At 45.8% G+C, this 14,809-nt stretch overlaps 1 long non-coding RNA gene across 1 annotated transcript; it reads right to left on the bottom strand.

Moving 5' to 3' along the window:
• Positions 1 to 1,440: 1,440 nt before the first annotated feature.
• Positions 1,441 to 13,041, bottom strand: LOC138685165 (uncharacterized). The gene is made up of 3 exons (XR_011324448.1): positions 12,040 to 13,041; positions 4,383 to 4,462; positions 1,441 to 4,068 (listed from the first exon to the last, which is right to left on the bottom strand). It is a non-coding gene; the product is annotated as an uncharacterized lncRNA (long non-coding RNA).
• Positions 13,042 to 14,809: the final 1,768 nt, after the last annotated feature.

Below are 14,809 nucleotides of genomic sequence, written 5' to 3'. Positions count from 1 at the left end.
GAAAACAGGAATGAGAGATGGGAGGAGAACTTAATTCCAGCATCCGGGACTGTCATTAGGACTGGGGCTGTAATCACAAATATGACAACAAATAGGTTGCTTGGAGTCCAGTAAGTTAATTATGCTGGAAATGTGCCTTGACATGCCTAAATGTGACTGTCTTGAGGGAAAAGAGATGCATCATCTGGCTGTATTTTGACCTTCCATCAGGTGTCCAGGACTTTGCTCCTTCAATCCTGACCACGCGAAAGTGGAGGATGCGAAGTGAAGATTATACTGTAACACCACTAGAAAATCCCACCCATCTGTCATCTTCAGCACAGCACAAAATGAGACAGAGATGAACAGTAATCCTGCTGCTCCCAGCAAACTGGTACAATCAGTCTTGCAAGTTGGGAAAGAGGGTTAAAATTGAGTAAAGAACCACCAGGATAAACACAGGTAAAATCGGTAGCCTGGATGTAGGTGCTGGCAGGTCATGAACACCTCACCTGCATGGGGGATGCCAGCCCCAACATGGACCCAAAAGAAAGTTTACGCTGGCTTCACCATGCAACACCATTAAGGAAAAATGGCCAAAAAAGGTTGTACTGCATACTGGTTGTGCCCAGAGAGGTATGGGTCACACCACATCTCTGATCCTTGCATGCTTGCTGTTTAGTACTTTTAGCCTTGACCAGAGGATGCCTGTTTATAAGGAAACAGGACAATAATTGTCCTACACGCCCCTTTCATTTCTCCCAAGAAAATTATGGGATCACCTGAGAGAGAGCAGGATTTCATGCTTTTCTCTCATTCTTTTCCTAGCATTTACTTTCATTAAGGGCATGAAAAGCTCCAGCTCTGGAAATCCTTTCCCAGTAGCACAGTACTGTCCTGTGGGAACTCCTCAGGAGACCCTAGCTCAAAGCATGAAGGACCCAAGGAAAGGCCTGCATCAGTCCGATCTCTCAGGCATGCCGAGCACGTGAGAGAGGAAGCAGCCCATACTTTGGCCACAGGTCCCCAGCCCATGGAGCAAGCGTGCTTGCGGGTATTTACTCTCCTGGGCACATTACTGTGATCAAGCCGTTATCATCAATGGTTTGAAGCCGCATCAGAGACATCCTCAGCATGAGGCAGGGGAGAAAAACACCAATAGAGTTTTTATCACCATTTTCCAGAAGAAATGGCCATCTGGAGCCTTCCTCTGATGGCAGATGTGGGAATATCAAAGGAGAAGCAGGCGCCTCCTTTACCTCAGTCAACAAACGAAACACCTCCTTGCAGGCAGGTTAGAAAATAACATAAAATCTGCTGAGGACAAGTTTCCATTGATGGCAAAGAGCTGCCCAGAAATGAGTCACACAGGAACATTTCAGTCAAACCTCCCCCACTCCCACCAGGGGATTTGCAGACAAAAGGGATTTATTTATATTTTTTGCTATTTTTTCTCTTCAGAAAACATTCAGATTTTGATGGGAAAATAAAACTGGAAAGCTTTTTTCCCCTTCATTTTTGCCCTTTGAACAACTTCTTTCACCACTTGTGTGGAATTGTCAGAAGAAATACCTCAAGGAAAAGCAAGAGCAGGAAAAAAGAAAGGAGCTGGAAGAGCTGGGGAGGAGAAGAGTTCATTTCCGACATACACAACGCATGTGCAAAATGCTTCTCTGCAGCCTTCCCTGTCCCTCCCTCTTCCTCTGAGTCTGGCCATTGTCAGCTTCATCCCACTGCCCCAAGCAAAGCCATCTTCAGCCCCTGTGCACTAGGATGTGCACCCCTTCCCCAGGGCTGGATCCCATCTCTTGCAGAGAAGAGGTAGACAGGGTCCACCAAGCAATGAGATGGGGCAGGTTTTGCCCTCAGGCAGGTGGTCTCTCGCGTTTACTCCCGATGTTGAAAAATGCCAAAGACACTGTGCTGAAGAGCAAACCAAATGGCTAAAGCCCCCAGAAGGTTTTCCATTTATAATGTTAAGTAAGCAAAGGGAATGATAGGAGCTGTATCCTGGCTGTTAAATAATCAGAGGAAAATAAATCAGTTATGGAAAGTATATCTGCATGGAAATGGGATGGGGAACTGCTATCAGCAGTGAGAACTATCCAGCAGCATGGATTATTGATTAAAGCAGTAAGCAGGGGTGATATGGAGCTGGGTCTCCCATCCCACAAGTGCCTGATGCCCAGCCACTGGTGTTTTTTCTCTCACCTGTTGGACCCACAGCTCTGATTCCTTTCACCAAGCAGATGCATCCCTATGTAAACCTGACAATGGAAATCCTTCCCTGTTTCATACATTTCCTTCAACAAACCAAATCACCTATTTGTACTTTTAAGAACAATCTTTAAAATAGGTATTTCAGTTAGGCTTAGGGAAGATGCTGGCTCTAGTAGGACCAAAATTAATCCACAAATAGAGACTGTGGCACAAGCCACTAGACAATATGGGAATGCTTGTCCTTCATTTTGCTAGCACTATTGCTGAGGACACTGAAAATGTAAGCTCCTAGGCAAAAATATCAAATGCAAGGCAAGTCCACTGCTTTCATATAAGCTACAACAAAACTATAGACTCTGTCTCTAGCAAAGGAAAGGTCTGGTACAGTCTTGGGGCTTTCTGTATCACGAGAGGAGCGTTAATGAAGAGGAGACAAGTCTCATCTGAAAACCTTTCCTGTTTTTAAGATGTTAAACACCAACAGACAGGATCAGAATCTTTGTTCAAAGTTATAAGTTAGTCAGTTGGTTTCATCCTTTCTTTTTCTGGACCAGAATGTCCTGTACACTGAAGCGTACCCACCAGAGAGCTAACACCAGCTTACCCAAGAGCTGATAGCAATCTCTCAATGGATGGACACCCATTCCAGCCTGCAGCATACTATCTCCATCCTCGGCTGAAGGGAGAAGCAGCTGCCATAATGGAAACACTTGGTTGGGTTTTGCAGATCAAAAAGGAGGAGAACCTGATCTGAAAGGAATCACTTCCATTTTTTTGTAACCATCAAACTTTTCCATCAGGAGCAAAGTGGGAAGCAAATCTAACTCAAAGCAGCAAGACCAGCTGGTCTCAAAGCAAGGCTGTGGTTTAAGAAGCTGAGGGCAACAGAAGTAGGAAGAAAGCAGACTACCACTCATAGACCTCGGTTCCCACCCCTGCCTCTCCTTGCATGACCTTTGGCAGGTCTCTGATGCTCCCTGAACCACCATCCCATTCTGTCCCCCTCAATGGGAAGACGGAGATTTCCTAACCCCCATGTCATGGAAAGCAGAGCCAGAGATGCTGTAAAAGGCACTCAGCTTTAATTAAAAAATATATTGTGGGCTTCATCACTAGGAAGAAAACTCTGAAATTGTGAATGGGAAGGCAAAACTAAAAGAGCTAAATACACGTGTTTTTTTTAATCTGATGCTTTGCAAAATCAATTTCAGCTCAGGACCTAAGGGTCAGGAGAGACCTGACTCCTGATTTCCCAATGCTTATTGCTGGTATGACACTTCCTCTGCCTTGTGCTTTGGCTGAAGGTCTCTCAGGCAAAGAACATGGTTAATTCTGTGAATGTTCAGTGCCAGGCCCAAAGGGAACAGGAATCACCCTGAACTACTAGCATTTGAATGCATCTGGCTTTTCTGCATCAGTCCATCCACACTGCACATTGCCAGGCTTTCATACTTCATTGCAAAGACACAAAATGTCCCAAACCAGCCTTTGTCTCCTGATGCACAGAGAAATCAAACAGTGAATATTTCCCAGAAATCGTAGAATGGCTTGGGTTGGAAGGGACCTTTAAAGATCATCTAGTCTAACCCATCAAGACATTTCAGGCAGTCCATATCCAGGCCCTAGGGTGCAGCTGCCAGTGACTTGGAATAGGAATCCTGGCTCAAATGAGGTCTGACGTGAAATTTGGTCTCACCAGCCTTGAGCAACAAACTCATAAACCTGCATTAGTGTTAAAAGCCTCGCTGAGTCCCCCATGGCAGCGTCTACACCTCCACCTTCCTTCAGAGGCTGTGCTTTTGGAGATGCTTGACTTCACCACTGCATCCAGCTGGGAACAGGCATCAGAATCTCCATGGTGTTGAACATCTATGGAGAAAGCACACTATGAAGGTGGCAAGTTCTGGCAAAACTAGAAAATGCCATTAACTAAAAAACAAGCATGGAACTATGCAAAAATAGGAGACCGTTTCATAATGTGCTCACATAAACAGATGAATTAAGCTGGCTCTCCAGACAGCTCTAGCTATATCTGCCTTGCAAGTGCTTGACTTTCCCACCTTAACACTGCTCTTAGCATGCTTTTTTTTCCCCATGCATTGCATATAGAAAATACAGCCGCCCGCCCGCACCCCGGCTCTGCAGTAAGAGAATCCCAGTGTTGAGTGAGTGCAGGCACTTACCAGCTGACACAGCGTCCCTGCTGCAATCACAAGGGTCTCTTTATAGAGCAGCTCTCCGGGCACACAAGACCTGGACCAGCCTAACCGAATCAGCAGAGAAAAATAAACATCCTTCTCTTGGAAGTGTCTAGCACAATTTCATTAAACCAGAGTATGACTGCGAAGAAGCCGGATGTATATTTATTGAATTGAGCCCTAGGAGAATAAAAAGGGAAAAGAAGCCCCTGGCTGTTACGGTGAGGGGGGATTTAAGGAAACTAAACAAAGCAAGAACTACCCCCCTGCTCAAATCCCAATGCTAAAAAAAGAAACTACAAAGTAATTTTCAGATGTGATTTCCATGGAGGGTAATGTGAACACGCTGTGGTTTTAAAACAATTACATGAAGAAAGGTGTCTTTTGGAAAGAGGGGCACAAGAATTACGAGCGTGTTTCCAACCAGCGGCATTCCTGCCTGTTTTACAGCATGCTCTGGACGCCGGCCTACCTCCGAGGTGGAGTGTGAACATAAAACATTTCCCCAATTGTTTTCCCTGCTCAGATGCGGCAATGCTGAACAGCTGCAAAGCGATGCGCGGGCAGTGTTCCCCAGCCTGGCTTTCACTCTCAGTGGCAGGGCACAGGGGTTTAGAGCTAATTAAGAAATGAAAATTGACTCTCGACTCCACACATTTAACCACCTCCCCTTGCTCCCAGGGAAGGGGTTTCTGTTTCAGGGTATTTCAGATCAACCCCTGTTCATTTTTCTCTGCTTCTTTTGTCTCTTTTTTTTTTTTTTTTGTCTTTTTGGAAGTGGCTCCAGAGAGGCTGTTTAAAACATTTCGGTTACCAAAAATCAGCTTCCAGTAAAGAAATAACATTGACTCTTCTGATAATCCTTCTTACAGCATCTCTCCCCTACCAGTGATGCAACATTTCTTCTAACAAATGACCCCAAGTTACGAGTTATCACCTCTTTTCTCAAAAAGAGGTCCTGGACTAGAGATGCATTAGAAATGTCACCTTGCTTTGCTTGAGAAAGATACAGAAAATATGGCCACCCATGCCTGAAGGACATGGAAATGTGTTATTTGTGATCAGAGCAGTGATATAGCAGTAATAGCAATAAAAAACATTATAAAGCTATTGTTAACACTGGTATAAAGGTGTAATTTTGGCTTTTTGCTTTCAGCTTGTATCCCTACTGAAAAAGCATAAAAGGTGAAACGAACTAATCAAAGAAAAAACAAAAGGTACCCAATCAGATATAATAAAGTCTATCGTGAGAGGTGGCCTGCATAAGGAGCACGCAAAGAAGAGCAGGCAGGGATCTTTCTTTGCCGCTGCATTGATTCCTCCTGCAAGAGCCCAGAAAACACTTCCCCGGAGCTCTCCAAATCGCTCCCTGAAATGACAGAGAGATGACCCTCTGCCCGGCTGCACTGAACCTGCAAGGGCTGCAGGAGCTGACGGGCAACATTGCAAGATGCCACAACAGGCAAAGCATCTCTAGCATGTCAGGCTATCATCTCAGCCCGCTTTTAATAACACCAGCATCCCTTCCTCAGGTCAGGAGTATCACATTACACAATCCTTCTGGTGTGAGAAGTGGGAAGGAAAGACAGAATAGCCTCTCAAGAATATTTTAGCTGGGCTATAAATACTGATGAAGCAGGCTGCCTTCCCTTCCTGATGCTTCACAAAGCTTCTCCACAAGCAGGAAACAAATTGAGGAAAAAGCTACCCCCCACTCCCGCTTGGCATCAGGCTGCGACATCTCTGCACCCTTGAGGATCCTTTCCCAGGCAGAAAAGGGGTGTTGTAGCCTAGGCACTTTGCAAAGCTGGGTGAGTAGATTTGCCACACATTGCTGGACTGGGGTAGCAGGGCCTGGGGTGTGTGGGCAGGAGGCCAGAGATAATTATTATCCCTAATTACGTGAGCAGATTTGGGAGTACCAATGCACCCCGCTCAATGCAGGGATGGATCAATACAAGCCTCTTAAGGCTTTGTTCCCCAAAGTGTGAAAGTTAAACTCTAATACAATGCAGTTGCCTCTCTTTTTTTTGTTTATACAAAAGCTAAAAACAAAGAAAATGGCAAGAAAAGCAGAAAAAAATACAGTCATCAGCACCTGGTTATTACCAGAATCCATGGGGTATGGAATCTGATACCCATTGCCTTTATCGGGTCAGGGTTTGACAAGTAAAAGTAGTAGATTATGGTAGATTTTCAAAGCCCTTTTAACAGTGCAGACAACTGAAAAGCTGGGTACTCCGGTCTCAGCCTTATTAAAGGCTATTTTCATAACCATAAACTAACAGAACAATGTCTCATTTTATAATTAATACATATTGTTATTAATAGATTTAAACAAAGCTGGCTTTCATTCCTTTATTTTGTGGTGCATTTGGTGAAGCACTTAAAGGGGGCCATTCCAGTGTACACATATAACTGTTTTAATTACATCCTGTGAATTTATTTTTCCAGAGAGAAATATTTCTCCGGGAGAATGTCTATAAAAGTAACTTTAGAAGCAATGTAATTTTGTGCGTGTTTCCTATAGGAAATCTGTTTAGTTTAAGTCCCAGGTTCTAACACTTTCTTTTATGCAGCAGTGCGACCTGAAGAATGCTGCTGACAGCCGTGTTAAATCCTTGTATCTCTTCTGAAATGAAATTGCTGATGGATTTGTGAGTCATATCTTGAAGGGACCTTGCCTCCTCCCTCTCAACTGGATTTCGCTTGCAGGATGACTCCTTCACGGACACCGACCCAAAAGGAGGCACCTTACCTTAACGGGCACTCCAGGCGTTGATTTACGTGCCCATGTTGGTGTTGCATTTGTGAGTTATTTTTACCATCATTTATTTAACCAAGGACAGCCCCACAGGATCCTGACTGTAGTTTCCCAGATATAAGAAGAAAAACTTTATGGATTTCACAGCCATCAAAATGAGAGTTCCCAGGAAATGTATCCTCCAGGAGGGGCTTTGGTCAGGCTTGAGCATTTATTTCTTTCCCCTAGGAAGCGACAAAGACAGCTGGAAACTCCAGCCCACAGCCACTTTGTCACCCCCCTTAAAAACTCCTCATTTCTGGGACTTGCACCTATCGTTTCACCTTCTAACTTCATCCTGACCTCAGGGGGTTAGCAATTAGCAATGTTTCCCTCCTCTGCCAAGAAAGAGTCCATGTTCCTCTGGGTGACTGAACACAGACTACAGGGGACAGGCATGCTCTGGGTCCTTGGTCCTGCCTGTCTCTTCTCTGCAGACCACAGGCTGCTCCCCATTTGGCACAAGTCTGTCTCTGGAGACTTTGCTTGGGTTCTGCTTGTGGTTCTGACCATAGCCAGCTCTTCAGCAGCTTTGGCTTCTAACACAAAGTGATGGAAAAGCTGTTAGCTTCCTACTGCTGGGGGCTGCAAATCAGCTTTTTCTTTCCTGATAACTTACAGTATAGCCCTTAGCTCTTCCTGCTCAGATTTTGCCCTATGCCTCATCATTGTGGAAGAGCAAATATACCCCAGCACCCCAGTGAAAAGACTCTGTGATGTACCAGCACTGTGATGTCCCGCTTGGAAAGCCTTTCTCTGCCCTACATCCGCTGGGCACTGGTGTGAGGAATTGCGCCAGGTCACCTTGGAGAGGAGAGCACCTTTCCTCACCTAAGGAAAAGGGCCCAGCTTCTAAGAAAGCCAAAGGCAGGCAAAAGCAGCTCTTCCTCTAGGTAATGACAAGGAATTGGACACTCCAGAGTGGCCCCTTGCCAGCGAGGGATTTCTAGCACAAAAGAAGTGTGACCCTCTCTGACCTTCAAGTGCAGTTTTGCACTTGGTTTTCTTCTAGGAGGCTTGAAGCAAGAGCTGCTGCTGGGCACCCAGATCCCAGTGCTGCAGCAAAGGAGATGCCTTCGGACATGGGATGGTGACAGGTGGTGCACAAATAGGCTCGGGTTAAACAAGGGAAGAGTCAATTGTCCTTTCCAGACTCTGGGCTCCAGAAGAGTGGCCAGCTGTATGGCTGGAAACATAGTCTGGGTTTGTGCATGGTCCTTGAAGAAAAGCACCTGTGGCTGGAAGTTTCTGATGGTAACAGTTGTCCTAATAAAAGATAGTCCTTCAGCTTAAGAGAAGACAGTGTCTTCAAGATTAGTTACATTCTTCTGCATCTTTGGTCCTAATTGCCTTGGACTGATTGGGCACTGCCTTCAAATCAGCCCTGCCTTACGTGCTGCGCTGCCAGATCCTTTGTCATAAATGTCCTCTTCCTTCCTTTTCCTCTCTACCATTAAACCAGGAGAATTAATTGTAGCATGGGTTCTTGCAAGTAGGTGTGATCAGCTCTGTGTGATTCAGCTCTTGCTGCGGTGAGGTTTCACCACCTTGAAAACTACACGCTTCCAGAACACAGAGGAAAGGGTTTGAGTCATTTTAGACATAAGAAAATAAAATAAAACACAGAGAAAGTAGCTTTCCCATATGACGAGTATGGTGGATCAGTTTTGCCAGCTATAAAAACCTATCCTGGTTACTCACTCATCCTAGTGACAGGATATTTTCACTGTTCACTTGAGATAGTGCATTAGCGGTACCACAAATTAGTCTGTAAGGACCATTCTTTAACTCTGGGAAAGCAAGTCTTTCAATGCCACAAAATGCAGCGTGGCATTTCGCACTGCCAAATACACTTATGATATACGCAGAAAATGCTGTAGACCAATAACACAGGAGGAGAAAGACAATTGTACCTGATCATATAAGAAAGCTAGTCTCCAACAGATGGAGAAATAGTCATTATTAGTCCCTACTAATTCTTCTCTATCATTACTATTGATCTCTATTGGCACTATTGCAAACCCTACCTCTGCTGTTGTAAGCAACGCACAAAGATGGTGCTGTGAGTTGCTAGCCATTTAAATCAAAGCAATGGAAGGGAGATGACCTGCCCCAGACTGACAGAGATCTGTTGCAGAACTGGAGAGGAAGCCAAGGCAGTGAATGTTGCTGTGTTCCCATGCCAGTACTCTTATTGCTCTGATCTGCAAGTCTTTGGCGGGACTTGATGTCTGATCTAAATTTATCTGGATTTTGGACCGACCTGGATTGAGCTGTGTAATCCAGCAGCCTAGCTGAGTGGCATCATGTAAAAAAGTCTCACCCACTCCTACTTACCTCTAAGAAAACCTGGGTGGTGGACTTGAAGTCATCTCAAAAGGCTGCACCTTAACCACAGCAGGTGCTGAATTTATGGCTATGATCAGAAAGTGTTGACTCACCTCATTAACTCCTAAAACTCAGAGAGAATGGAAGATACTGTGTTGGACAGATGAAATGGGGAACAGCAAAGCTAGCAGTTCCTAAACACTTTCCAGTTGGATTGGTTTGAAGGAAAAACCCAAGGTTGGAGCCAAGGCATGAATAAAAGGCCTGGAGCTCTCCAGAGGAATGTGAGGTCCAAGGCTGAAATGGAACATCCCATCTCCCTGCAGCAGGTTTCACACTGACCTCAGAGGGATACTTCAGGCTCATGTTTTCTGGGAATTTTTTTTTTGCCAGGCTTGGACACACAAAGAGAAAGCCCAAGCAGTTGGACAGTTATTCACCCAACAGATGCTGTGCCATGTCTGTCTGGGCTTGGAACAAGAGATGCTACTCTAAGTCAAAACTAGGTGGCAGAACAAGGCTCTTCTTGGAGAGGCTAGTGGAGAAACCTCAAGACCCATCCTGCTTTGCAGGGACTGAAGACAAAGCTGTGAGGGGTCAAATCACAGTGGTGGGGTCCTGCATTATTGTCAAAGACATATGAAGAAAGGATAAGACAATAGGGCAAAAATAGATTATTTTTGTCTCCTGAGTGCACAGGAAAACAATCTGCTTCTGAAGGAAAAAGGCAACCTTACACTTCTTTCTTTCTGGTAAAGACAAGGTTCCAGCTTTTGCTCTGATGAGTGTCATGCTCATTTATGATTTTTTTCATGGTTTGACAGTGAGAGGACCAAAAGAACCCCTAAATCTCAAACTCTCTTTTCACTGCTACTCAACCATGCAAACTGTACTTTACAGACCCGACACTTGGTTACCCTGCCTACACCCAGGACCTGGAAGAAGCCCTTGCAGGCTCTCATGGAGCCCACCATCTCTTGGCCACTGGACTTCCCAGGAAGATGCCAGCACACACTTCTTTACCAAGGCAGAGAGCACAGAGCCTGCACCTATGCTCTAATGAGAAAAGAATTACAGAGAAACACTTTTAACCAAGTTCCTCTGTAGATGGTTAAAAGATTTATTGTCTAATGTGAAAAGAAACAGTGGAAATGCTTAGGACAAAGTGCTGCAGGCTGCAGCTCTTTGCCTTGGTTGAGGTCTTCTTTAATGGCTTCCATGCACCAAAGTGTTCAGGCAACAGGCAAATTCTCCATGGCTGGTATGCCCCTCCTGGCTCTCCTGACAAGGCAAGGATAACCACCTGCTCTGCGGCAGGGGAGAGGAGATGTTAAGGCTTTATCTCCCATCACCCAAGCTAGTCCCTCCAGCCTCTGTCTTGCCTCTCCCTTGTTTTGTTCCTGGGCAATAATCATCCTGTGACAGCGCTGGGATTTAGGTCATTTCCTTCCCCACTTCTCCTCAAGGGGTTTTAATTAGCATTGCCATTGTACTCCTTAATTTGACTATACTCCTGGCTTCCAGTTTAAGCCTCCTTTTTTTTTTCTTGTTATGAGCCCTTTAAGACACAGCTGTAAAACTCTGCAGACTGTATATCATAACACTTCATAATCACACTTACATTTTAGTAACATGACAGAAATCAGCTCATTCCTAGTGACCCAGAGAGCCTCAAAGCAGTACACCAGCACACGTTAATAATGAAGCTGGGAGCAAGGCGTTGAGCTGGAGCACCTCTGCCCCCCGCTGCTGTCCTCAGTGTTCCTCTGGGAGGACCTTGGTGGGATGAGGCTGAACCCAAGGTAGTCGGGGGACTGGGAGCAACATCTCATTCCCTGGCAGGTCCTTGCTGAGCTACACCAGGTCTGCACGAAGGTGGACACTTCCCGGTGCGTGGTTTTTTTGGTAGGGCCCTGTGGCTAACCATTGGGATGAGCTGGGCTCCCCAAGGCACGTTGTGGGGGGTCCTGCATTTCTGTGAAGAAGGGATGAGACAAAAGGGCAAAACTAGATTCTTTTTATCTCATGAGTACATAGGAAAACAATCTGGGCATGTGAAGTCAATAGACAGCCTACCAGTATAGAAAATTGAGTCAAGCATCCTTTAGAACATATACACACGTGTAGGCACATTCATCCACCGAAAATGGACTTTCACTTGGAGATCATTCTGCTAACTGAACCAACAAATATATTTTCTAACTTAATCCACCCAGAAGATGTGTTTCTGAGGCCCCGGGCTCCAGCAGGAGCACAGGCCATCACAAAGAGGACAATGACAGCCACACGTTGTGCTCATTGGAAACCATCCAGATAGCTGAAAAGCACTGCTACCCCTTTTCTGTGCCGACCAAGATCAACATGGGACTGGGTCCCTCTCCTGTCATGTGTTTATACAGCACCTTGTGCAGCAAAGCCTTGATGTAATTAGCCCCTTTAGCTGTAATGACACCAATAACAGCTGTAAAGCCTTCCCTCCTGATCTCTCACAGCTGCAGACCTCCAACTCACCGTGACTTTCTTCTCCCTGGGACCCTATTTCCACCTTCAGCAGTACGTCCACTGGTTTCACGGCAAAGGGCAGTGCAGTTCTGGCCCTTCCTCCACCGTGCAATGTGCTGCAGCACAGTCCTTATATGTTTTTCCTCCTGGCTGCACGTTTAAGGCCCTGATCCAACACTTAGAGAAGTTCGCAGAGCACTTGCCATTGACCCGAGCAGGTTTTGGATCAGGTGCTGCAAGTAAAATTTGTCCTAGCCAGATACCAGTCACTAGGGTGTAGTTTTGAGACTGAGTTTAAATACCGAAGCCCAAGCCTGGACTTGGCTCCCTTGCTGACCTTTCAGAAAGCCTCTTCTCATTTTCCTTGGCTTCTTTACCAGTTCTGCAGCCGCCTGTGGGTTTGGTAGTGGTTCAGGTTACTTGCTGATGGCCTGTTCTTCTACCTCTGCCTTTCAAGAAGAGTTCACTCCAGGATTTATAACAGGTTTTTGGTAGCACCCTCTGTACTTAAATCTGTAAAACCATTTCAGTTTAAGCACCTGTTTTCACACGCTCATAATTTCACAAAGCATCCACCTTTTGGGATAAAATTTTCCATGCTTCAGCTCTTGCCCAAGGCGCTATTTTTTTTTCTTTAAATAAAATTCCAAAAGGAAAAAAAAAGTTTAATCCAAATCCATTCCACATTTCTGTACTTGGCTTGAGGCAAGAAACTTTCCCCATTCAAAAAAATTTCTAACCACACTTCTTGTTGTGAAGCTCAAAGGAAAAAAACTGGTGCTCAGGAGCTGCCACAAACACTCTAGGAAGAGGACTGGAGCCCAGCCATGGGCTGAAAACCCTGATCCACCCCAAAGACTTGAAAACAAGGTGCCTCTCCTTCCCTTGCTGTCAGGCAGTGTGGAGTACATAGCTCATGCACCTTCGTTAGCTTGCAGTGCCTCCAGCAGCAATGGTGTTATGAAGGTGGCTTCTCTGTCATGAGAGCCCATGGCCAGGCTGTGACCCAGCCTCTCCTGCAGCCAGTGGGAGCTTTTCCACCAAAATGGACTTTCGGTCACGCTTGCAAGTGCATCACTAATTATGGGTGGGTTCAAAGCCCCCTGAAGTCAGTAGGAGCCTTTCCAGTGACCTCAGCTATCTGAGCAGCTGTGGTTCAAAGGCTTGACGGGGTCTGTGGGAGAAGCCAGCGCAGCTTGTAAAATACATGCCAGGTTTTTCTTTTATTTTTTACTCCCTGCTCTTCAGGACGTCTTAGGAAATGAAATGCAAAGAAATAACACCAGGCCAATACTCAGGCTGTAAGATCAAGCAGTCAATGTAATCAGGAAATTGTTTAAAAAACCCCTTACGTTTCTCCAGAAATGTTGTCTCAGCTTCCCTGAGCCACTTCTCTTTTCCCCGGTGTTAAAGGTAATGTATCACTTGTCTTATTTGAATCTGTCCTCATTCCTGTTACCGCAGCACACTGGTCCCAAGCCACCTCCAGGGCCCCAGGCATGTCCCGACCCCAAAGTAAGGGTCTAACTGCCTCCAACAACATTTTGCTCCTCCTGGCCTGTAAAGGCTGCCCTGGAGTGTTGTCCTACTCATCACCCCCCCCAGATTAATTTCTGGTGGCGCAAGTCTTTCTTACACTCAGAACTCTGGCTTGGAAACCCAGACATCCAGCTTTCAGCTGCCAGAAGACAGGAGAAAAGGACATGGGAGACAGAGATCCCTGGTACCACCATTGAATCAGAAGAACTGTGAGGCCGGAACATTCCTGGATCACGAACTAAGGCTGGAGCACAGTGAAGAGCTACCTGCAAAGCTCCTGTGTCCCAGGTCAATCTTTCAGACCATCCTTCCTCTAAACCTAAGGCTCACTGGGGCAGCCAGCCCTCCTCCAAAGTGCTCACAAGATGCACAAGGTCCTTGCCCCTCCACGAAAGCTGCTCTCAGCAGTCAGGAGGCAGCTTAGTCACTCTCCTAGAAGATGCGTTGACACAGTCCTTTGACTCAACAGCAGCTGCATCACCATTCCCCTTTCAAGCAACCCAACTGTTTTGGGTGTCTTTTCTGCCAAGCAAGGCAGCGTCCATTGAAGGGCCTCTTCTGCACTTTTCTAAGGATGGCTTAGACCCTCTCCAGGATTCCCTCCTTGTGAGTCCAGTAATAAGCTGCTTTTCCAAAGCCTGAGATTTGGCTGCTTGCTTTTGGATGTCTGCAGAGCTGTTGATCTTCTTGGCCAGATAAAGGCTAATGCCATACCCAACAAAAAAAAAGCCTCAAGACCTCTAAAGCAACTACTTCCAGCCAGAGGAGTCAGAGCCAATCACATATAAACGTACATGTCTACGTTGATTAATCCCTGCTGGGAACAGTCTTGGGATGCTCCATTTCCATCTCCCAAAACTTTGGAGAAGACACAGCTGAAGAGAGGACAATTTCTTAAACAACTTCAGCAGTATCACAGTGCCTTAGTGGTCTTTACCACCCAGGGACTTCAGAGCAAGCAACAGGACTGTCACCAAGCAGATGCATCAGTGGTTGACCTGCTTGATCTTGTAGCTTTCCCAATCAAGTGTGGCTACAGCCTTGACAATGAGTGCAAGGGTGTAAAAAGAGAGCCAAGCTCCAGGAGACAGACAGAGCATGTATTGAGAGTATATGAAGATATGGGGGTCCACAGTAGGAGAGGTAAAGGTGTGGCAGGACCACAAATTAAATATTTGACATGAGAAAGGGCACTTTGCACTTGCGCAAAATAATCAAGGACAGATTTTCTGGTCAGGCT

The sequence above is a fragment of the Haliaeetus albicilla genome, chromosome 4 (genome assembly GCF_947461875.1).
Source record: "Haliaeetus albicilla chromosome 4, bHalAlb1.1, whole genome shotgun sequence".
In the NCBI taxonomy this organism is placed as follows: domain Eukaryota; kingdom Metazoa; phylum Chordata; class Aves; order Accipitriformes; family Accipitridae; genus Haliaeetus; species Haliaeetus albicilla.
The sequence above is the reverse complement of the archived record's forward strand: the minus strand, read 5'-3'. Positions and strand labels throughout refer to the sequence as shown.